The sequence below is a fragment of the Neofelis nebulosa genome, chromosome 7 (assembly GCF_028018385.1).
Source record: "Neofelis nebulosa isolate mNeoNeb1 chromosome 7, mNeoNeb1.pri, whole genome shotgun sequence".
In the NCBI taxonomy this organism is placed as follows: domain Eukaryota; kingdom Metazoa; phylum Chordata; class Mammalia; order Carnivora; family Felidae; genus Neofelis; species Neofelis nebulosa.
In genome coordinates, this window is record NC_080788.1 from 100,268,514 (window position 1) to 100,292,508 (window position 23,995).

The 23,995-nt window shown below is 41.1% G+C and overlaps 1 protein-coding gene across 5 annotated transcripts in view; it reads left to right on the top strand.

Annotated features, from left to right (window-relative positions):
* FRMD6 (FERM domain containing 6) overlaps positions 1 to 23,995 on the top strand; it is a 247,869-nt gene that overhangs the window by 159,341 nt on the left and 64,533 nt on the right. For 4 of the 5 annotated variants that reach the window (XM_058739042.1, XM_058739038.1, XM_058739041.1 and 1 more), the window contains exon 1: positions 6,860 to 6,989. The exons of the other annotated variant lie outside the window; for it this stretch is intronic. The gene's annotated coding sequence lies outside the window, so the exon portion shown is untranslated. Of the gene's footprint in view, positions 1 to 6,859; positions 6,990 to 23,995 lie in introns of those variants that run through there. 5 annotated transcript variants of the gene reach the window in all.

The following is a 23,995-nucleotide window of genomic DNA, read 5'->3' on the forward strand; positions in this document are numbered from 1 at the left end:
GGTGGGAGAGGTAGAAGGGCAGGACGTGGTGGACAGAGCAGCTTCATATGTTAGAGATAGAGCAGCTCCAGACGACACTAGGATACCTTCACATGGAGGTGAGGACATTGACCGAATGGAAGCAAGGCCACTTCTTTTTCCCTTGCTCAACTCAAACCACTCTGTTCCCAAGGGTATCTCATCAAAATGCTTTGTTGGCAAGGAATTCGATAATTCACTGCTCTAGTAAAATCCCTCTCATGTTCTTCTTACTCTTTCAAAAGTCTGTAGTCTGAGTAGTTAAAGATAGAGGGAAAGGTGCAAACAGAAATAAAATATCCATTAAGGAATATCAAGAGATATACTCCAGACACTGTTCTAGATGTCGGGGCCACAGCGGTTAGTGAGATTAGGTCTATGTTCAGATGAAGCTTAAATTCTAAAGGGAGAGACATGGACAAACAAGTGAACATATTTATAAATAATTTCAGATAATGAGCAAAGTGCTATGAAAAAAGTAAGTGATGTGATAAAATATATTGATGCATATATAATATGAGGTCTATATATACATAAAATAATATATTAAGTATATATCCCATTATCTCTTAAGAAATTGGGGTGTAAAGGACAAAAATTATTATCTAATACAGAACTATGGGCAGAATGGAAAATCACTGATTTGCTGATTCTATTTTTCTGCTCAAGAAATCACACAGATGAATTATAAATACATAATCAAGTTTTTAAAGAAAAGCATGTTTAAGGACTGGCCCTACCCCTCCACCCCAAGAGTCTTACCTTCCAAGCTAGATCTAGTTAAGAATGCTATCACCCAGCACTTTCTTCTCCAGGCCTGTCAAAACTAAACATTGGAATCTGAGGCCATTTGAGAACAATCTTACAATCCTTGATTTCTAATTCAAACTCCATGCCTAATTACCAGTGTTCTTTCTTCAAAGAACTAAAGCATAAGAATTCTGTTTAGGCTAATTGAATGATACATTAGCCTACTCTTGTAAAAGAAAAATATAACCACTGACTTGCCTATGGAAGAATTCCTTAAGATTTTTTTTTGGCATTTGGTTCCATAGCCAATCCAAACAAGAGCGAATGTAGATTTTGTTTCTCATCTAGGATCAGGTGAGAGGAAAACAGGGATCTAATGCAGGTGTTCATAAATGTTTTTTCCCTTGCGTACAACTGGGTAATGTAGCCAGCGGATCAGGACTTTGTGTTATAACCAAAATCCCAGCCACCACAGATGGATAGGGTGTTCCTTGGAGGCCCCGCCAACAGAGGCTGTTAGTGTCAGTGAGCTTCCCGTGGGATTCCAGAACCAGCATTTCTTACTTGTATTTTTGTTCATCCTTCCTTTTCAAGCAACTAAAAAGAAGCTTAAGGGCACGTTTGTTGTGCTTAAAATATAACTCAAGATAACCGAATTAAAACCAAATGGATACATTTCACGAATCCTCTTCATAAATGAAGCTTTTGTGGGTATTCTCAAGAAAACCAGTGTCAGCTAGGCTGTAAGCCTGTGTTCCGGAAGAGGGATATTCACATCTCCTGTTCTAGTTCCGTGTGTCTCTGGCACAAATTGATAAGACGTCATAAAATACTGAAGAGAATTTCAGTGACATATGTAATGGTGTCATTTGTGTTTGAAAGTGACTCTTCCAGGAATATTATCTCAGATAAAGATAATCAGAGTGTGCCTGAGGCCTAACTTGGAGTAACTGGTCCTACTTCCTTTCCTTTCCCATCTGTCTCCCCCAGTGGGGAATGGAGGGAGTCGCCTTCATCTCTGGGGGTAGGAATGTTTTCTTTCAGCTTTTCAGAGAGTAATCAAGGAATCAGAGCCAAAAAACTGCTCTGGGACATTGAGGCCTGTTGTATAAACACAAATGGTATACATCAGGAAGCTTTATCCTACAGGGAGTCTACCCCTTGTCTCGTCCCTTCTACTAGACATTTTTCTGTACTTGTCCTCAATCTTCTCTGGAATGTGAAGCCCCATGCAAAAGCAGAAATGTTATGCGCACACTTAATTCCTCACTCTATTTTAATTCACAACAGTATCCCCCAAAAAAGCATGGCCTCTCTGCCATTATGCCTTTCACCTCCAAGACCTCAGTACTCAGTTATCCTACCTTGTGCAGCTAACACCTTCACTGCCCCACTTCTCAAGAGTGAAGGGCCTGGCTTGACCCTCCCAGTCTTATCAAATCTTTTGTCTGGAGTGTTCAAGTATGTAAGCCCTCAAGGAATAGTAATGTGATGTTTTGGCAAAACTAGAGCCTTAAAAGAATGGAAAGAAAAGTAGCTCTTTGAATATGTCTCCTGTAGAGTTTTACATGTTGCATTAAAACCAAACTTTATACTAGGATAATTAATTTATCCTATTAAAAAAATTTTTTTTAATGTTTATTTATTGTTGAGAGAGAGAGAGAGTGTGTGTGAGCAGGGGAGGGGCAGAGAGAGAAGGAGACAGAATCTGCAGCAGGCTCCAGGTTCCGAGCTGTCAGCACAGAGCCCCAAGTGAAGCTTAAGTTCACGAGCAGTAAGATCATGACCTGAGCTGAAGTCGGACATTCAACCGACTGAGCCACCCAGGCGCCCCTAAGTTATCCTGTTTTTAATATTTTCTCAAAATTTGATGGCCAAAAGAGCAGAATCAATTAATTTAATTTTTGTAACTTTGTGTCTCTAAATTGGGGAAAGGTACATCTGTGTTAGATTGCTACATAATATGTTATGCATGCTAATATATTGCTATGCTGTGCTACCTCTGCAAAATAATTATTTGCATTCCTGGTTAGGGGCTCCTGGTGCATACTAATGAGACAGCTGGATTAAATAACTGATAAGCAAGTTTCCTGAGTATTAAAATCTTTTTTTTTATTAAATTTTTTTTTCAATGTTTATTTTTGAGAGACAGAGAGAGACAGAGCATGAGAGGGGAGGGGCAGAGAAAGAGGGAGACACAGAATCGGAAGCAGGCTCCAGGCTCTGAGCTATCAGCACAGAGCCCAATGTGGGGGTTGAACCCATGGACTGTGAGATCATGACCCGAGCCAATGTCAGAGGCTTAACCAACTGAGCCACCCAGGCACCCCTTAAAATCTTTTGGTGTTTTTGTTTTGCAGAATATAGTGATATACCAATGAGAATAATAAAAAGAGCATTTTAAATGTTAGGCAGTGAAAACCAAAACTATATCACTGCACTGTTAAGTTTCCATATGTGATTAGTTTGTCTCTCAAAGTAATATACATTAACTAAGTGGAGATTTAAGACCTCAGAGTAGGACTTTAAATGTATTTTGAATGCTTTCAAATGCATTTTGTTTTGCTTTTTAAATTGCACTTCAGCAATTACCAAAAAGAAAAATGAACCTAATTTCCGTATTATGACCTTCATCCAGAATGATGAACAGTATTTAACTTGGGGAAGGTCTTCTTTAAAAGCCAGTATGTCAAATGACCGACTTCTTTCTCTGACTAGAACTTATATTTCAGCATTAAAACATACTCTGAGTCCCAAATAACCCTGAATTGTATAGAAAGGATTAAAAAGAACTAATTTTTTTGTCTTTTAATATTCTGAATGATCTTAATTCTCAAAATACTATTCCAGTGTTTGGAAGATACTTGTAAAGGGGTGTGAATTATAGCAGTTTACGGCTCTTTCCCTTCTATGTAATTGTGTTCTTTATACCAAAAATGTGTAAATATCAGCCACCAAAGCTTAAGCCTCTTGAATTATAAAATGAGGCTATGGCCATCATGCTTTAAACTCACACCCCAGTACACGTGCTCACTCTTGTGCCCTCTACCTGGGATACCATATCCACATGTGTCTCCACTTAAAATAATCTGGGGATTTAAAAACATTCCCAACCCCAGGCTACATCTCAGACCAATTAACTCACATACCTGGGACACAGTTTTTGAAGGTCCCCAGGTGATTCAGGGTACTTCCAAGTTTGAGAACCACCACCTTGACCAACTTGTTCCTTGGCAAACTTCTGCTCATCCTTCCCATCTCAGTTCATCCTTCTCACCCAGACAGAGGTCTGATGCCTGCCCTGAAGGGGCCAGGCCTTCCCACTATGCCTCCTGCATATCCCTAGCCTGGCAAGCATTAAAGTATATTGTAACTGCTGACTCACATGCCTGCTTCCTCAAACCACTGTAAAATTCAGGAGTATTTTTACCTTCAGATCCCAGAGTCTAACCCTGTGCCTGGTGTATGGAAGTACTCAATAAATTTATGGAATGAGTAATTTCCCCCTAAAAAAAAAGCAAAAATATGGAGTTATGTTAATGTTTACATGCCATGGAGAAAGTTGTCATTTAAGATGTGCTCAAGGTGATGTTTCACTGATGGGCAATGTCTCATATTTAGGAAAACATCATATTGGTGAAAATAGATCCATACCTAAACATCAAAAAGAACCATAAAATATAATTTTACCTATGAATTTGCATTCTTTACTGTACTAAGTGCAAAAAAACATGTCCTGTGGTAAGAACTATCTAAAACAACCCATCCTTTCTCAGCTCCACCTCCATTTTGAGTGGATTATGTGTTGTTTTCCAAAGCAATCCTTTCAGAAATTTATGTTTCACGGGGCTATAAAGTGGTTTTTAAGAGTGTTACTTAGTTTACAAAATGCATTATGTAAGAATGTATGTTTATTGGTATTCACTATTAATATGATCATTATGAGTAAAAAAATACCCACACAGTAAATTTTGTGACAATCTAATTCTAGACAATAAACCCAATCTTAAACATGTTTTTTAAAAAGCTGTTTAAAATATTTTGCTCCTTGGATTACCTAATTACTTTATATTGCAGCAATGTTTCACAATCTAACAACATGTTGTTCTTTTTTAAGTTTATTTATTTTTGGGAGAAAGAGCACATGTGCAAGTTGGGGCGGGGCAGAGAGAGGGAGAGAGAGAATCCCAAGCAGGCTCCGCACTGTCGGTGCAGAGCCCCATGTGGGGCTCAGGGCTCCAACTCCTGAACTGTGAGATGTACTGAACCAAAATCAAGAGCGGACGCTTAACCAACTGAACCACCCAGGTACCCTACAGTATGTTGTTCTTTATCCACTAGATGCAGAAAGCCTGAAAAGAAATCAGATTTAGAACTGTTTTCCAAGATAGTAATGTATTACTCCTTTATCTCGTTTATCTTTACTTATGAAATGTTGGATTATCTCATTAGACATCAAATTAATTTAAGATCTTATCAACCAGTGTTTACTGTGCACTCATTCTGAATGCATCTAAAAAAGTGAGAGAAAAGTGTGAGCCTCCACGTTTAAATGCCTACATTGTCGTCAACCAGTGTAAGCCAATTTTTAATTTTACTGTTAATTAAATACAACTACTTTAGAAGACAGTCATTGAAATGTAGTTCTGGTCCTTTTTTCCATAACGGAATTATGACTTTAAATGCAATATCCTTAGACACTGCTGCTTTGCTTTATCAGAAATAAGCTCTGAATGTATTATCAATTGTGAAAAAAGATCACAGCTGCTTCTAAGATTCAGTTCCAGTGTCATAGTTCCTCCATTGTAAAAGCTGTCAATGAGGCAACTATTCCAAGTTAGCTTCAGCCCTAATGAACACAAAAGTGAATTTCTTTTGCCAAGCAAACGAGGCACACAGACAGGCATACTTTCGACCAGTAACAGCCAGCTTTACATATTTATGTTTGGACTAAAAGAGCAGAGCAATTTTTAAGTTGGCTTCTGTAAGCATAAATCTGATTTTGGGTATTGTCCTTTCTCAGGTCCTCCTCTTCTGGTCTCTTCACCCATTTGTCAGACCCAGAAACATACACAGCCTTACTCCTTTAGTGAAGGGCCCTGTGGGGTATTACTGCTACACTGGCCAGGGGTCACTGGGTCAGCAATCAACATAAGACCTAGGAGGGCAGAAGCCCGAGAGGCGGGAGCACTGTGCACCAGGGGTCTGGGGACGACGTGACTCTCCCTTGGCTCCAGTTCCCAGCAGCAGGTCCTAGTGGGCACAGGTTGACCAAAGAGGCGTAGCTCTTTCCCAGACCCAAGAAAATTCCGTAAAAACACCTTCCGGGGGCCCTTTGCATCACCCGGCGCTCTCTCCAGCCACCTCCAGGAGCGGGCAAATAAAATTTCTGAGGGGTCACGGACACTAAAAGCACAGCCAATAGAGGCTGTGTCTACCTTCACAACTGGAGAGACTCAGCAGGGGAGGCTTGGCTTCCGGGCGGCGCCCCCACCATCTAGGATAAAACCCGCGAGGGCGCGGCGTCCCGAGTGGTGGGTGGGCCGGTGGGTGCGGGACAGAAAGACGGGAGGGAAGCTAGGAGTCACGAAGCCTCCTCCGCTGGGATCGCCTCCTCTTAGAGTGGCCTCCCTCCACTCCGTCGTTCAGAATTAGTAAAACGGTGCTCAGGCCAAACAGCCGCCCCCGCCCACCCAGACTTGGGCTCGGGAGGGAGCGTTCCCGGGGAGCGGGGCCGAGCGTCGGAGAGGGCCATTCGGCCAGAAGGGGGGAGCTGACAGTGTCCCCTCCCGCATCCGTCGCGTGAGGGTAAGGGCTAGATGGCAGTGGTCCACGTACGGTGCCCTTCTGGGTTCTCCTCCTTCCTCAGGACACGAGAGGAGTGGCTCCCTCCGTTTGCTCCCACCTTCGTGTCGCGGCACCCCTCCGCGGGACGCTTGGTTGGGTCCGGGGCGGGGCCGACAGGCGCTCCACGTGCGGCCGCGAGCAAGGCGCTCTGCTCCCGCGGCCCGGCGGCCACCCCCGCCACCTCTGGGCGGGCGTGGGGGCGGAGCCTCTGGGGGCGGGGCGGGAGGCGTGGGCGGGGGGGCGGGGCGGACGCGGAGCGCTCAACAAGCTGCCGGGGCAGAGGGGCTGAGAGGAGCCGGGCTGGCGCGGCGCAGGCAGGAAGGGCCGAGGACCTGGGAAGAGTCCGACGCCTGGTGCTCCGGGCTTTCTGGGAGGTATGAGCGGGAGCTCGGCGCTTGGGGGCCTCCCAGTCTGTCCCCTGGCCCGGCCACCGCGCCCCGGCTACCCACTGTGCCCCCTGCCGGCCGGGCGGCGGCGGCGGCTGGACGGGACTTTGGGAGGGTTTCTGGGAGTCGAGAGCCCTAGCCAAAGCAGTGTCTTCCCTGCGTCTTTCTTCGCCTTCTTTTTGCTTCCTCGACTCTGGGCTTCGGGCACCGGGCTGGAAGGTCGCCTCTCCGCGGGGTCAGAGCTCGCCCACGCCGGGGCGGGAGGCCGGGGCCCCGGGGCAGCCGAGCCAGGCAGCGGGGAAGGCGCGGAGCTCCGGGGCCGCCTCTGCGGCGAGGGCGGGAGGCCGGCCGGGGCTGCGGGCTGCTCCCCGGGCTCACGGTGCCGCGCTCGGCTCCCCAGTGGTCTCTGGCGCGCTGTTCCGGGGGCGCCTGTCGGTTGCGCCCCATCGGTCGCCACTTTGACGGGGCTCCGGGGCCAGCGCGTGAACCCTGAATTCCTGGGTGCCCTGCCGCCTGTTGTGCGTGCTCCGGGGGAGGGCAGCCCGGCTGCGGGAAGGGACCCGAGAGCAGCCTCTGCCCCACGGTCCCTGAAAGTGTCTAATCGGGGAGCCCGAGATTGAGCTGGGGCTCGGCGGCGCCAGAAGGGGGCCTCGGTGGGATGCTAGTGGGGGGCGCGGCCTGCAGAATTTGGGTTCCTGGAGGTGCTTGCGGCGCGCAGGCCCGGCCCGGGGCAGCAGAGACCACCAGCCTGTCCTCGAGGAGGACCAGGAACTGTCACGTATGGACCGCTGGGGGCCACCCGTGTGAGATCCACAGGGCTTAATAACAGTACCTCGAGTCCTGGGACAGCGTAACCTAATAGTGAGGGCGTTTTCTTTAGGGCATGAATAAATGGAAAGGTGTCAAAATAAGCATATTTTAAAGTTGAAACGAAAACTGGCAGATTTTCAGGTCGTGCAGTTGTGAAGTTAAGTGTCCAAAGAAATATTAGCTCTTTTACACCCTTTTCGTTTTTATTTTTTGGCAAAAATCTGTTTTGCCAGAATTTCCCTCAGGAGCTTTGCATGGCCCACAGTGGGGCAGGAAAACTTGAGCAAGCGTTCTCAGGTTGCTTTTGACTTCAAGCCTGTGCTCTCCAGGTTTTTTGAGTGTGCAGAAAAAGTGTCTGATTCTGTTTTTCTCTGGGATCCGACGATGTTTGTTTATTGGGTTTATAAGCATCTATTTAAATTCAGTTTTTGCACGAAATACTCCCCGTTGCCACAGGGTGTAGTTTAGGGATTAGAAAATACTGTTGGAGAAAGCTGAAAGCTGCTAGTGGCTTCATTTTCCAAGAATGTAAGTCATTTCCTTTCTGTGATTTCAGGGAGTTGATATTTCACAGCATCAAAACTTTGTGGGGAAAATTTTCCGTAATACATCTGTCATTAAAAAGGCTTTTGACTTTTGGATTTTGTCTTCTTAGAGCAGCACATAAATTTAGGCTCAGCAATGTCGAAGGATAAGAAGTTTTTCAGAAACTGCAGTATTATGAGAGTCTTGTAGAAAGTAATTTTAACAACCACCAAGACTTACAGCTTGCACCATCGAGATGGGGGAGGGGAGAAGACCAGAGGAGAGAGGCAGGAAAACAGATGCTTTTGCTGTTGTCCTTTGTAGTACAAAACTTGTAGCAGTTAATCATTTTCCTTGGGTGTGGTTTTGAGAAATAAAAGTATTACGTTAAAAAGGAAAATACTGCACAATATGAGGCAGCTGACATTTAAATGCTCTTTCTGTATGTTTGTAAACATATTGGATTTATATTTCATATTAAAATGGACCTTTGGGATCATTAGATGAGAAGGGTCCCCCAGGGGATATCTTCTATCAAGTTATCTGCAGGATATCTTCTCCAGAAAGCAGACTGACTGTAATAGGAACTAATTTTCCCCCTTTTGAATTGCTTGTAAAAATGCCGGAGATCTGACACTGATGGACCACAGTAATCAGCAGTCCTTGCAGAACTCAAAACATCTTAAGGGAAAGGAAATCTTTCCGTGTTTCCACTCCCTCCTTTTTGGGGGGCACCCTGGGTAAGCTACCAGCTTCAAGTACATAATTTGAACTTGCTGGTTGAAGATGCTCCTAGCTCTCCAGTGAAACAATAGGAGCTAGGAGGAAGACCCTGCTTGTTTGAAAGCAAAGTGCCCATGTGCTAGGTGATCACTTCTGGCAACAAGTTCTGTAAAAACTCATCCAGTTGGGCTAGCTGAATCCAGAGAAGGGGGTTGTAGAGCTTTTCTGGTTTCTGGACTTTGTTTTCACTTTTAACTACACTTATAAAGCCTTTGGCTTTCAGAACTTATGACATAATAGACTGTGTAGCCTTTTGTGGCAGATGCTTGAAATGAAAGTTTCAAACAGAATTGCTTTTGACTGAACTGTCAAGTTCAGAGTTTAGTGTAAATGAGTCCTGTCTCACAGCTAACTTTTTTGATAAAGGAGTTCTTTGTAGTTTTCAGCATGGATGCTGCACATTTTGATTTCTGAGACTGTGGGTTTAAAAAAAAAAAAAAATAAAACCTGCAAACAATTATTTTATTACATGAAAGCCAGTACCAAGAAAAGATTAATTCAGTCCAGATGTAAAAATGTATGTGAATTTTAGATTTGGATGATCTCAACAAGTTTTCCCTTTTGTTGATGAAACTGCCTGGATCCCAGATGGCATTCACAAACTGTCCCTTAGGTGGTTTTCTGAGTTCAGAACTAAATTTCAGGGGCCTTCTCTAAAGTCACTTGAAAATTGTTTTAAGCATTCTCAAGGATAGAAAGTTTTCTCTATTTATGCAGAGATAGGTTTTTCCTATTCCACATGAATGCAAACCTTATAAATGCCCTGGTTTGGTAAATGAGTCTGTGTGTTTCATAAGTAGGAAAACCAGAGGTATTCAGTATTGTGTATCCTTATGAACAAAGCATAGAAACGTTGGCTTTCATTTATGCAATTCCAACTTTTTAAAAAAATATATTTATTTATTTATTTGCCGGGAGAGCATGAGCAGGGGAGGGTCAGAGAGAGGGGGACAGAGGATCTGAAACAGGTTCTGAGCTGATAGGCTGACAGTGGCCAGCCCAATGTGGGGCTTGAACTCATGAATGGTGAGATCATGACCTGAGCCAAAGTCAGATGCTCAATCGACTGAGCCACCCAGGCGCCCCAATTCCAACTTTATTTTTATAAAGAGTTATAAGTGCGTTCTCAGTCTTTAATAGGATCCTGTTGTAACACAGTTTGTGGTTTCTGATAAAGCAGTTGGTCCTCATATGATGATCCTGTACCCTGCTCCCACACCAAGAAAGAACAAACAACTTAGAAGAAAACTCCAGTACTTAAAAAAAAAATCTGTACTTCCACCACTAAAGTTACTAAGTGTTACTAAGGGTGTGTGTTACACACTTAAAATTATATATTTTAAAGAAGTCTTTGTTTATGTAATTATACATTTAAGAGTTTGATTACATTGTGATTGCATATTAAACAGTTGAATGTAGGAGGGGGGAATGGAAAAGAAATAGTGATGGAATTTTATGAGTGGTGAAATTTTAGTTAAAACATATCTTTCCTAAAACCCAAACAGGAAAAATAGTATTGTTGGCTTCTGCAGTTAAACTTTGATACAGGGGGTAGTTGAGAGGGTTTTTTGAATTGCACATTATCCTGAGGAAGAGGCTTTGGGGGCCTATAAAAATAAGTAGAAACAGGTTAAGGGAATAATTTGAGAGGAAGGAGGAAGTAGAATACTGGACAATGAGTTGCAAGGAAAATCTGAACTTAGAAGGATGCATATTTAAAACAAGGCTGAAGTAGAGAAAACATTGTATTTAAAAGTGGAAATTAAAAAACAAGATCTTTTTTAGCAGAAAAAAAAAGGATTCATGTTAAGGTGCCCTACAAAATCTGCATACAATATGAAATGGTGCTGTTATGTGCTACTCATCCTGGAAAGCTTGTGTGCATTTGTGTTAAATTGCTGCTTTGGTCTTAAATAGTGTTTAGGGACTGGATGCTTATTATTGTGCCCCACCGCCACCCATGCCACTTCTCATTTTGAAGATTAAAAACATTTTTTTGTCTAAACTCTAATGATTCTACAAATATTTAATTTTTTTTAATGTTTATTTTTGAGGGACAGAGAGACAGAGTGGGAGCAGGGGAGGGGCAGAGAGAGAGGGAGACACAGAACCAAAGCAGGCTCTAGGCTCTGAGCTGTCAGCACAGAGCCCGACACGGGGCTCGAACTCACGGACCATAAGGTCATTCCCTGAGCCACCCAGGTGCCCCTGGTTCTACAAATATTTAATTACTCCCCCAGCATTTGTGAGAGCGACAGCCTGCCTGCCATGCTGTAAGACCAGAGGGGCTCTACAGTAATAATGGCCATAGTTATGATAAGATTTTGAGTGAAAACAAGCTATCAGTGCTTCCAGATTATCTGACATGATTTGGTGGTGTAATTACTTCGGATGCAAGTAATGCATCAGAGTATGATATCACTCTTGATACGTATCAAGTGGAATCAATCATGCAGTATACCATACTGATCAAAACGATATCATACAACAGTGGGAGGGGGAAAGGAAAGAAATCTCTGATCTGACATGAAGAATCGTCTCAGGAGGAGAAAAATGTAGCACTGCATCAAATTCAGATGAACCAGTTACAGGCCAAAGGAGACAGCAGTGTTGACTAGAGCTTTCTTGGAGCTGTGTGTAGCACAGCATTTTCTCCAATGCCTTTTCCCACCCGTGTGGCCTTTTCCTAGCAGAGTTTAGTCTGCACAGCAAGAAACTAAGAGATTTTGCCATGACCCAGTGTATTTCATTAATGTGGTAACTGGGATAATTTGGACCAAAAAGATCTATTTAGAACCTCCGTATTCCTAATTGATTATCCAGGGATATTTTCAGCTGTTTTCGAATAACCCTGCCTTTGTACATAGATACGATACAACTTTGAGTAGTAACGTTTTATAGGTACATGAAGACAGAGAGAAAAACAATTATTTTATACTGTCTTCTAGCCACAGTTTCATATGAAGGAGGAAATGATTATAAAAATTAAGCAAATTCCGGATGAAGATTTTAGGAAATTAATGAAAAGCTCACTTAGCTTTTTGGGTAGTTCTTTGTGTAGTTTACATCAAATGAGTAATTATTTAGTAGTGGTACTTGTACTATCCAGTCTCAGTAGATACAACCAGGAAAATGCACGGATCAGAAGTATAGCACGAAGTGGTCATATGCAGGCAGCCGGCATCCAAACCAAAAAAACATCATTATCTGCTCCCCAGAAGCCTATCTTTACATTCACAGTCCCTGCCCCAGGGATAACCACTGTTCTTTCATTGCCATAGGTTAGATGGTTTTTTAAAAAAAATTTTTTTTTTTAACGTTTATTTATTTTTGAGACAGAGAGAGACAGAGCATGAATGGGGGAGGGTCAGAGAGAGGGAGACACAGAATCTGAAACAGGCTCCGGGCTCTGAGCCGTCAGCACAGGGGCCCGATGCGGGGCTCGAACTCACGGACCACGAGATCGTGACCTGAGCCGAAGTCGGCACTCAACCTACTGAGCCACTCAGGCGCCCCTTAGATGGTTTTTTAAAAAATGGTTATTTTGAGAGAGAGAGGGAGAGAGGGATTCCCAAGCAGGCTCCACTCTGGCAGCCCTCAGGCCTCAAACCTGCGAACCCTGAGATGATGACCTGAGCCAAAATCAGGAGTCAGACGCTTACCTGACTGAGCCACCCAGGCGCCCCGCTCAGACTGCACGTAAGTGCAATCAAATAGAAGTTCTCTCTTGTGTCTTCTTCAGCTCAGCATAGCGTCATGTCCACACTGATGCAGGTAGCCGTTCTTTTTTCTTTTTTTCTGTGCATGAATATATCCAGTGTATTTATCCATTCTGTCGATGGACACTTGGGGATGGAACTAATATGTGGGGTAGGACCTTTTGAAGGCTCAAGAAAAGTCGAGCACCTTGGAGTTGAAAGGAGAGTATAGTCTTAAGATTAAAAGAGAAAATTACTTCAAAAACGTAAGGGAAAAAAAGAGAAAGGAACATTACAAAAACACTGAAGTCTCAGCTCAGTCCACGGAATCCTATTGTTTCAGGGACACAGGAACATACCAACTGGATCTTGCCAGATTTTAACTGAGAACTGGAAAGAGGGAGGAGGCCATAGGTGGCAGACAGCCTCATCAGGTTTTAGAAGTGGAGGGACTGAAGCCCTGTGAGGTTGAGTGACTCAGAGTCTCACAGGTAATGACAGCACCAAGTGAACAAGCTCCTTCTCACGCTCAGTCTGGTCTAGGTTCGCGCCAACTGAGGGCTGACAGCCGGCCCTCTGCTCTGCAGTGAGTCCACTGGCCTCAGGATGGGGTGCTTTTTTCTGTCAACACAAAGGAATTGTGTGGCTTTGTTGAGATAGACTCAGACCTGCCCGGAGAAAACAGGGCAGTGGTCCAGTGAGGAAGAATTTTCCCTCCTCTAGGCTGGTCTGCCTCTGCTCCCATGCAGAGCCCTTTTCTCCTTCTTCCTGTGTTCTAGGACTTTCTAGTGAGAGGTTGGGTGTCAAGTGCCAGGTAGGTGACATCTTGAGGTCCCTCTTGACTCAGTGTTTCATTGATCCACAAGTGATCTAGGCTGGAACTCAGTTTCAAAGGACTGCTTTCTAAATATTTTCAGAGTAGTTCACTCTTAAGAAGATACTATGAAAAAGTCTTTGTTTGTTTGCCTCTTCCTGCCATTATGTCCTCACTGGTTATACACTTTTCTCCTCCCTTGGACACGCTTCCCCCTCCTTCAAGTTATCTTTTCATAAATATCTGTGGAAACATCCTGTCTCTACCTAAAACAACAGTGAAATTCTGATGCTGATGTCTGTGGCAGTCTCCAGGAAGCATTTACTGTAAAACAGGATTATGAGAAATCTAACAGATAAAGTGCTTACAAAGGAAAACAAATGATGTAGATATTTTTTTTCTTTTATGTTTCCCTAAAGGGGAAAAGGGCATTTTTCATGGTTTAAGAAAAGGCTCAGAATTTTGACTTAGGCTCATGAGGAAAGTGAAAAACAAGTAAAATAGCAGAAGTGTTACAAATGGGTAGTAAATATATTCTGCTCAATGAAATACTGCTTAGAACAGCAAAAACCTAGCATGTGCAATCTTAGAAAATTAAAAAAAATGTGCTCACCATAGGGTCATATCTCTGACAAGTTCCTCACTGAAATTACTGCAGAAAAGAATAGTACATTTCAGAGGCAACATGGAAGAGAAGCAGAAAAGTCTAACGGTAACAACAAGGTCTTTGAAATCAATCCTCTGGGGCACAGATCCAGGCTCCACTATTTTCCTATGTGTAACCTTGAGGAAGTTACTTCGTTCTCCGAACCTCTTTTTTCTTACCTGTAAAATGAGGATAATGATAGTAACTATCCTACAGTGTTGTTTTGATTACTATATGAAAGAGTACCTAGAAAACAATGGCATGGTCTGACACATAGCAAACTGTCAACTGATGTTAGCTCTTACTACTTAAGACAAAAAAATAAAATGATGTATACGATTTACAGTTTTTTTGGAAGTCCCTGAGCCTTTAATTTACAAGCAGCTCATGAGATGGTATTATATTTTGTTTTCGATGACCTTCAACAGGCAACAAAACCTAGTGTTTCTCAGTTACAGATACCGGGCAGTCTATATCACAGCACTGAGAATATCTGCTGGCCTATCCCGTTGACCACTAATTGATTGAGTTATTTTTCCTATTTCTCTTCTGATTTCCAGTAGTCTTACTCAGGCTCTCAGCTTCTGCTTGCTAGATATATATGCCTTTCCAGATGCCAAAAAGTAAATCTACAGATTAAAAAATAATCTCTCTTTATGATAATGAAGGCCGAACAAAGTATTTTTAAACTTAAAGACTACCAGTGGCCCATGTCGTTTGCTCTTGTACCCTATAAACTACATGTGCTTTTAAAGAAAACTACTACTGGGGCACCTGCCCGGGTGGCTCAGTCAGTTAAGCATCCAACTCTTGATTTCAGTTCAGGTCATGATCTCACAGTCTGTGAATTCAAGCCCCGCATCAGGCTCTGCGCTGACAGTGTGGACCCTGCTTGGGATTCTCTCTCTTTCTCTCTCTGCCTCTCCCCACCTTAAAAATAAATAAATAAACATAAAAAAAAAAATAAAGAAAACCACTATTATTGGTATAAAGCAATTATTGTTTATTTCTCCCCTCCCCATCCCCACCATTGGCATAGTTTCTATAATGTGGGTCAGACCCCTTTATAATTTTCTCTCAGTAGGCCCAAAGCTTAAGATTTTAAACCACTCATTCAATGGAAATTAATAGTTTGGAAGTTTCAAAAGGAACATTTAAGAAAGAGTTAAGCATATTAGAAAAAGACACATTTACATCTAAACAGCATAATTAGAAGCCAGTCAAAATAGGCACAGGATCCTCCAGAATAATTGTGATGTATCATCCCACTGTGTTCTTTAAAAGCAGGACCTACCCTGCGCAACCCATGCTTGTTATGTGTTGAATAATATCTTGAACTTATGAGTGTTTTTAAAACATTAAGTTTCCTAAGCCCATCAGAAATAGGTTTTATGTCTCTATGAAGTATCCTGGGACCGTGTTGGCGATTTGAAATACAATGGCCACAGTAGGACTTACCGAGAAGATGACTCGAGAGAGGAAGTTGGCCACACAGAGATACCTGGAGAACATTGTTCAGCAGAGAGACCGGCAAAGGTCTCAGGTGGAAGTGTGCCTGGTGTGTTCCCGGAACAATGAGAAGGTCACAAAACAGTAATAGATGAGGTCAGAGAAGTTTAGGGGGCATGTCACGTAGGGCCCGTTTGGTGGACCATTTTAAGAACTTAGGCTTTTACTCTGAGTGAAATGGGGAATCATTGGAAAGCTTTGAGCTGAGGAGTAAGGGTTTGATTTACATTTTAATAGAATCACTGGCTGCTGTGTTGAGGTAGAAAAATGGAGCAGGGTGGTCGGTCAAGGGCAGAATCAGGGATACAGGTTAGCAGTTGTGGATAACAATCCAGTTGAGAAATGCCAATAGCAGTGGAGGAGGTGGTGAGAAATAACCGGGGTTTATTTTGTAGATCACACCACCTAGATTTCTTGGCCAGCTGTTTGAGGAATATGAGAGAGATCAGAGTAAGGATAACATCAAGGCTTTTTGCATAATTATGGAGTTGCCATGAATTGAGGTGGGGATCTGATTGAGGTTGGTTTGGGAAAGATAACAAGGAGCTGTTGTAAACACGTTTTCTTCGACTTCCAGGTAGAGAGGCTGAGTGTGTTGTTCGATAGCATTCTGGAGTTTCAGATGCCCAGGCTAGAGATTCAAATTTGGAAGGTGCCGAGAGAATTTGGATGAGATCCCTTGGGGAATGTGAATAGACAGAGACAACAGTCCATGGACCAAGCTTTGGGTCATGCTAGTATTTACAGTTTGTTGAAGAAGAGAAGAAATCTCCTAAGAAATTATCTTACGACATAGGAATTACGCACACATTTCTAACATAGTGGATCTAATTGTCTCCATTTCCTAAATAAGTGTTATTATTAGAAGATACTCTTATTTCTGTTGACCCACAAAATGGGAAGAATGAACTGAGAGTTATTTTTCTATGATAAGGCACTTGGGCTGAACCTGAGGTATTTCAGCCTTTAAAGATTGAGTTGGTAAGAAGGGACCAGTAAAGGAGAATGAGAAGGAGCAGCCAGATGGATAGGAGGGAAATGGGAAGAATATCCTTGAAGTCAAGTAAAGGAGGTGTCTCAGGGAGGAGAGAGTGAATCAGTGGCGTCATAGGTTACTGAGAGGTCAGGTAGGGTGAGGACCGAGTTGCTCATTGGATTTAGCAAGGGAAGTCATTGGTTACCTTGACAAGTGCTGTGTTAGTGGAGGGGTGGGGCAAAACGTGACTGGAGTGGGCTCAAGAGAGAATAAAAAGCTTATGAAAGAGAATTATAATTTTCCTTTTATTTATTTATTTGAGAGAGGGAGAGAGAGAGAGAGAGCATGAGAGCAGGGGAAAGAGGCAGAGAGAGAGAGAGAGAGAAAGAGAATCTTAAGCAGGCTCCACACTGAGCTGGGAGCCTGACATGGGGCTTGATGGCATAATCCTGGGATCATGATCTGTGCTGAAACCAAGAGTTGTACACTCAACCCACTGAGCCACCCAGGTACCCTGATAATTCTTATTTTCTGTTCAGTTTCTTATAAACAGTATTGAATGTGAGTACTTTTTAATATGTCTGATAGAATGTGGGGTAGAACTTCAGAATACTAGAGGCCATGAGGGGTCTTCAGCAGGCTCTGACAGGGATGGGGGTAATGGGGAGCCTTTGAGCTTCCCTCTGGTTATTATCGGGAAAGCTCCCAGCGTATAGATTGTAGTCTGTTTCTTTTGAAATAGAAAATCAGTTGTAATGCAATGTCTTTATTCTATGTTGCATCCCTTTAGATAAGAACTATATCCTGGAAGCACTGTCACTTTGTGTTGAGACTTTTCTGTTTCTAGTAAAGACGTGTTCTTTACTTCAACCCATTGATCCTTTACATGAAAAGGGTATAAGAGAGCTCCTGTGAGACATGTGCTTTGAGTTAGCCTCTTTTTCGGCAATGGTGATAGATTTGAGCTGACCAGACACACATCGTAGTGCCCCACGAACCTGGAGGCCTTCGTTCACAGAATGGATGGCTCAGGGTAGGGGTTCCCAAGAGCCACAAGAATTTAAGTAATAGAAACATTGCTTGTTTAATAGTTCTTTTATACTTTGTTGATAGCTTCCACTCTGAATATTATTTCAAAGCATGTGATTAAGCAATTTTCATAGTTCTGTATTGTATATCATAATTATGCACCAAGAATTTTCTCTTCTGGGAATTACCTTTGAATTATAATGCTAACTTTCTGTAATACTGTCATCAAAACGAATCAACAAGTCTCTGATACTAATTATCTTTTCTTTCCCTAAGCTTATTAAAATGTTAACACATCGGCCTTTAGTACTTAAATATTGTTTTTGGATAGTTAAAAGCTTACAGTGAATGGTAGAATTAAAACTTTGCTACATGTGTTCGAGTGTTGTTTGGTGATAAAAGAAAGTGTAGTAATAGTCTTTAGAAAGTTGCTAAGTATGGGAAAATGCTGGAAAGAGCAAAGACTCTTCTTTTGCACTGGATTATGGTGCATGTTTTTTGAGAAGTGGAGCTCCAGGGACTGTGTGTGTGTGTTTCTAGTGGGTTGTGGTGTAACATAATGTCAGCATTCTCTTAGGCACTGCTCTGTCAACACTGCTTTATTAGTATCATTTTGAATGTTTTTTCAGCTGAAACTTATAAGTCACTCTACAGTTTGTTAAATGAACATAATTGGCTTGTAACGGAGAAATACACAAGACCAATGTGAAATAATTTGGCAGTGTTGAGAGTTGTACGTGGTAAATACTGGAGTGTGCAGAGGTATAAAACTAAGCAAATTTTGGAATAAACGTTAAGTCTCTTAAGTCAGTGACTACAGGATGAAGTCCAGATCTCTTGAGCATGGAATTCAATATCCCAAACCAGAGCTCCAAACCTGTGGCCCACCGGGAAGACTGGCTACAGACGTATTTTGGTTTTTAACATAGCATGAAAATAATTATTTGCCAACTTTTAAAAGTTGAAACTTTTCACTTAAAAAAAATTGAATTTTATATCTTCTTTTGAAAAGCCGGAAGGCCTGGCAATGAGTTTTGGGGAGCAACGTAACAACTTCCCCTTTTATGTGGGGTTTGTACTCTGTAGCCCACCATACTCCCCAGAAGAGATCCTCTTGGCCCCAACGTTGAGACCAAATTGCTGTCGGCATTTTCGTCCTGCAGGCTTCACTCCTTTCTTGCCTGCCCCTGTAGGCATGGGAATTGACTATCCGTGTGTTGTAGTCACTTGGATTCTTACATAATGTCATCTCACAGATCCGTCAGTCTATCCCAGTTCTCCTCGTAGTCCCCAGTTGTCTCCATTACCAGGCTAACTACGACATACATACTTAGTCTGGGTCATGCTTGGTATTCTCCTTGCACTCAAGTGAGCTGCAGAATGCTTGTGTCACTTCACTGGAACTTAGTACATCCTGCTTTATATTGTCATCTTTTTATATATTCTAACTTACCAGCTCGAAGTTTCTCGAGGACAACAACCATATCTTATTTACTAGTGCCTAGCAAATTTACTCTAGATTTACTAGATTAATTATTGTTTAGAGTTACCTTCCAGTAATGGTGGAAGGTATATATAATTATAGTGGTGATTGAGAAGAATTAGAAAATACCCAAAACTCGTATAAAATCTATTTCCTCAGACAGGGCAATCTTAATTTACTGTATTGATTTCTTTGTAGCAAGATTTATATCATTTATTTGAGTATTAAGTCACCACCTCATGTATTGCCAGTTTAGATTCTGTTATGTAGGTGGATGACGTTTCCAAATAAGGGGAACTTTATTACATACCATTTTGTAATTTTAGATATGCTTCTTTCTAAGGCTAATACTGTTTTAAATGTCTTATTTTTTCATTCATTTGACAAATAGTGAGTACCCTATGTAGAAGGCCCTGGAGATAGTATGAATTCAACAGGCATGATGGTACCTGCTCTCCTGAAGCTTTAACCCATTAGCCAGAAAGGCAGATATCAGAAAACAGAATGTATAATTGTTTAATTTTGGTAAGTATTACCAAGAACTGGGGGGTTCTCTGAGACCTCCTAACAGAGCAGTCTGGTCTGAGGGTGGGGCTGTAATAGGGAGTATAACATAACTGAATTCCAAACTCCTTGACTTTCTCATAATGCCATAGCAGTTTATAAAATATTCTAAATGTAAAAATTTAACTTTAGAGGGGCACTGGGTGGCTCAGTCGGTTAAGTGTCCAACTTTGGCTCAGGTCATGATCTCACGGTTCGTGAGTTCAAGCCCCGTGTCTGGCTTTGTGCTGACAGCTCAGAGCCTAGAGCCTGCTTCAGATTCTGTGTCTCTCTTTTTCTCTCCCCACCCCTGCTCATGCTCTGTCTCGCTCTCTCTCAAAAATAAACGTTAAAATTAAAAAAAAAAAATTAACCTTAGAAACAAATAAATTAAGTGGTAATTTCTGTGACAAAATAAAAGTTAAAAAATCTCTAAGGAACTTACCATTGGCTACAGTCATTAATGAGGAAGAATGAATTATTTATTTTCTTCAATCTTTATTTTTGAGAGAGAGAGACAGAGACAGAGACAGAGTGTAAGTGAGGGAGGAACAGAGAGAGAAGGAGACACAGAATCCAAAGCAGGCACCAGGCTCTAAGCTGTCAGCACAGAGCCCCACGCAGGGCTCAAACCCATGAACTGCGAGCTCATGACCTGAGCTGGAGTCGGATGCTTAACTGACTGAGCCACCCAGGTGCCCCATGAAGAATGAATTATATTTTATAACTCTAGAGTTTACTTTGTTTGGTACCTGAATTGAACTCTATTTAAATAAGTAAATGAAAGACAAAAAGGAATTTGGGCTAGAAATTTCAGATATAGCTAACTCGCAAACTAACTTTTATTTTATGAAACTGTGATTATTTTAAAGATGTTTACAGTGAGGACATTTCTTATGGCTTCTGAAAGTAGGATATAAAAAATAAACTGACTTATTCCCTCAAGAGTGAGTAGTGGATCGTACCTTTATTTTATATTTCCAAGCCCGTGACTAAAAAATACTAATAGTTTATTAGTATGATCTTGGAGTGATGTAATAGGGTATTATGAAAAACCTCAGAGATAACGTTAGTAGCATATGTGAGCCAAAAAATAGAGTGGAATTTTGTGTGGTGTATATACTTTACCACAGCAATCAGAAATGCTTTAGGCATTTTTCCCCCCAAAGAAAATAGAATTCTATACTTAACTAAATCCATCTAAATATAGTGGTAAAGTTAATTTTTTGCATAGCTTTGCATCACACTGAAACAAAGGTCAGCTGTAGTGGTGCCATGTCTGAAATTTCTGTTGAGAAACTCATGTTACTGGTAATTATAGAAAGAGGCTCAGAAAAATTAACATACTGAAGTAAGTTTTAGTTCAAATTCACCCAAGATTTTCAGATGTGAGCTTAAGGAAATTTAAGGAAATCAGATCAGGAAATAGTTTTTAAGAAATGTCAAATGTCATGTAGAATTTAAAATAAGTACCAGATAAATCTTTTTAACCTTAAATATTCATTAACTGAGCCCATGTCAGTTTTAAGTTGTGAAGAGGGTGTTTAACAGATGATATGTTATTTACTAAATTATTTGCTTTTACTGGTGCCTACAGAAATATAAAGAGAAGTTTTCATGAATTTTAGTTGTAGAGTAAAAACTAGCAGGGAAAGCTGATGAAGGTTAGTTAACTTATAAAACAAAGTTGCCTTTAATGATTGGTTGGCTTATGTATTCTTGAACTAGACTCGTAATTGACCAATACGTTTTCAGGAAATTTGTAGTCACCATATTATAGATAAAGGATCTAAATTAATGCATTTTAATGTATGAACTATTTTCAGTTGAGGGGCCTGAAACAAATTCTCAATTGCCAAGGGGTTGGGAAAGGCTCTGAAATGTTTGGGGGCTTGTGTAGCCTGGTTGTGGTCAACTGAATTCCATTTTCTAGTGCTTGAATCCTGACCAGACATGTTGCAGTGGTGACTGAGTATGTGTATCTTTTTCTGGTATGATATTATTGTCTGTGTTATGGATGTTAGTCATGTCTTCCCAGGTAGGCAGTACTGTTTGAGGACACATAAGAGGTGATTTCTACTCTCTTGAATTCTTTCATAGCTCCTATAAAACTGTTGACTCTTGACTTCAGCCCAACAGTGTTGTGGCTTTATTCTTTCTGATCTGTATGACGTGAGAGAGCTGCCATCTAGATTTAAGCCTTCAGCAAGTCCAGGAAGCATCTGACCCATTAAAAAAAGTTAACAGAATTGTGTTTGTGTGTATCTCCCGAGTCTGATGTATAAATGATGTATATCAATAGCACAATAGTGACATGTATTCATATTTAATATTGGCATTGGAAATACACATTTTGTTGCTTAAACATTCAAAAGGCCATGAAGAATACAAATTTTGTTCCGTAAACTTTCAAAAGACCATAAATACAGATTGGATTTTAAGCATTAGTAATAGAATGCAGCAATAGAAATTATCTGTGATTTCTCAGTGCAAGAAAACAAGGTCTCTTGAAATACCTCAATTAGGGATTTCCTCCCAGCCTGCATCAGAACAACGTTTCTTGTTTCCTCATGCCAGATGTTTTCTTAGTGATGGTACACCACGCACTGGGGCCCAAGACACGAGCCTAATCCACTGGAAACGCCCATTCAACCATTCTTGCAGTTTTTCCTCCTTGGTTTGACATGTGGTGGTGTCCACCCTCGTTGTGATGATCGAATTGCCTGTGAGGAGGTAGTCCTGAAATGACACGACCCTCCCACCGTTTGGGTTGATGTGCTTGGCCCTGTGCCTAGGAGCGAGATGATAACGGACCTCATAATTTCTTATAAAATAGTTGATATAGTCTTATCTTACTTTCATATTGGGGGTGGGGTCAAAAAGTTGGGATTATTTCTAAATGAAATTTTTATACTTGCTGCGCCACCCATCTTTGCTGTTGTCTTGACCTCCTTATGAATGTGAGTTTTAACTTCCCCTGCCTTCTGTTTCTTCAACCCTTCTGTGTCCTGTTCCTGCTTCATCTGATCGCCTATGTATCCTCTATTACAAAGAAAAAAACAACTCTGCATGTCGTATGTTCTATAATGGGATGAAAAGGCTCACAGACAAGAATTTAACTAAAATCATGTACAAGGATTCTACTCCTTCCTAGTTTCTTTTCTACTCAAATTGTACGTGTGCGTGTGTGTGTGCGTGTGTGTGTGTGTGTGTGTGTGTGTGTTTCCCCTGAGGATATTAATAAAGTTATTTTATAAGTATCTTTATGAATTTAAACCTTTCACAGGCCAGGAGCAGTTGATCCATAAAACAAACTAAAAACTGTGTTTATAAAAATCCATGTTGTGTATCTCCCAAATCTGACATATGAACAAAATATAACTTTCATAACAGTAATATGTAGTTAGATTTAATGTCACACTGAAAAATATAAATTGTATCTGTGTGAAAAATATAAATTTAAAGTTTTCAAAAAGTAAACAAAGATTGAATTTTGAAAATTACCAATAGAGTGTAGTTATGAAATAGGACATTTTCCTCAAAGAAACAAATCAAGATGTCATTGATTAGCTTCCTATGATAATTTATATATATGTATATATGTACATATATATGTATATGTATATATAAACATATAAATATATGTATATATATGTATATACATAAATATAAATATATATAAATATAAATATATGTATATATATGTATACACATATTTATTTATTTAAAAATAAATATACATATAAATATATGTATATATATACATATATATAAGTATTTGATTATGGGAATAATTATGTAATCATAAGAATAACTATAAATAGTGTTCTCTCAATTCTCTTTGAGATGCTAAAATGTAAAGTAAAATAATAGATCTTCATAATGGTGTATGCATATTAATTGATAAGGTTTTTCTACCTAAATGCAGATAGAAATGTAGCTATACAGCACGATTAAGAATTCTGTCATTAGAGTTTGGTATTATAATAAGTCATCGTTGAGAAGTTGAATTACATCTGATATTTGAGTGAGGTCACAGATTTTTTTTTTTTTTTTTTTTTATTTATTTTTTTTTAGAGAGGGAGAGCTCATGAGCAGGGGAGAGGGGCAGAGGGAGAGAGAGAAGAAAATCTTAAGCAGGCTCCATGCTCAGTGCAGAGCCGGACACCGGGCTCAAT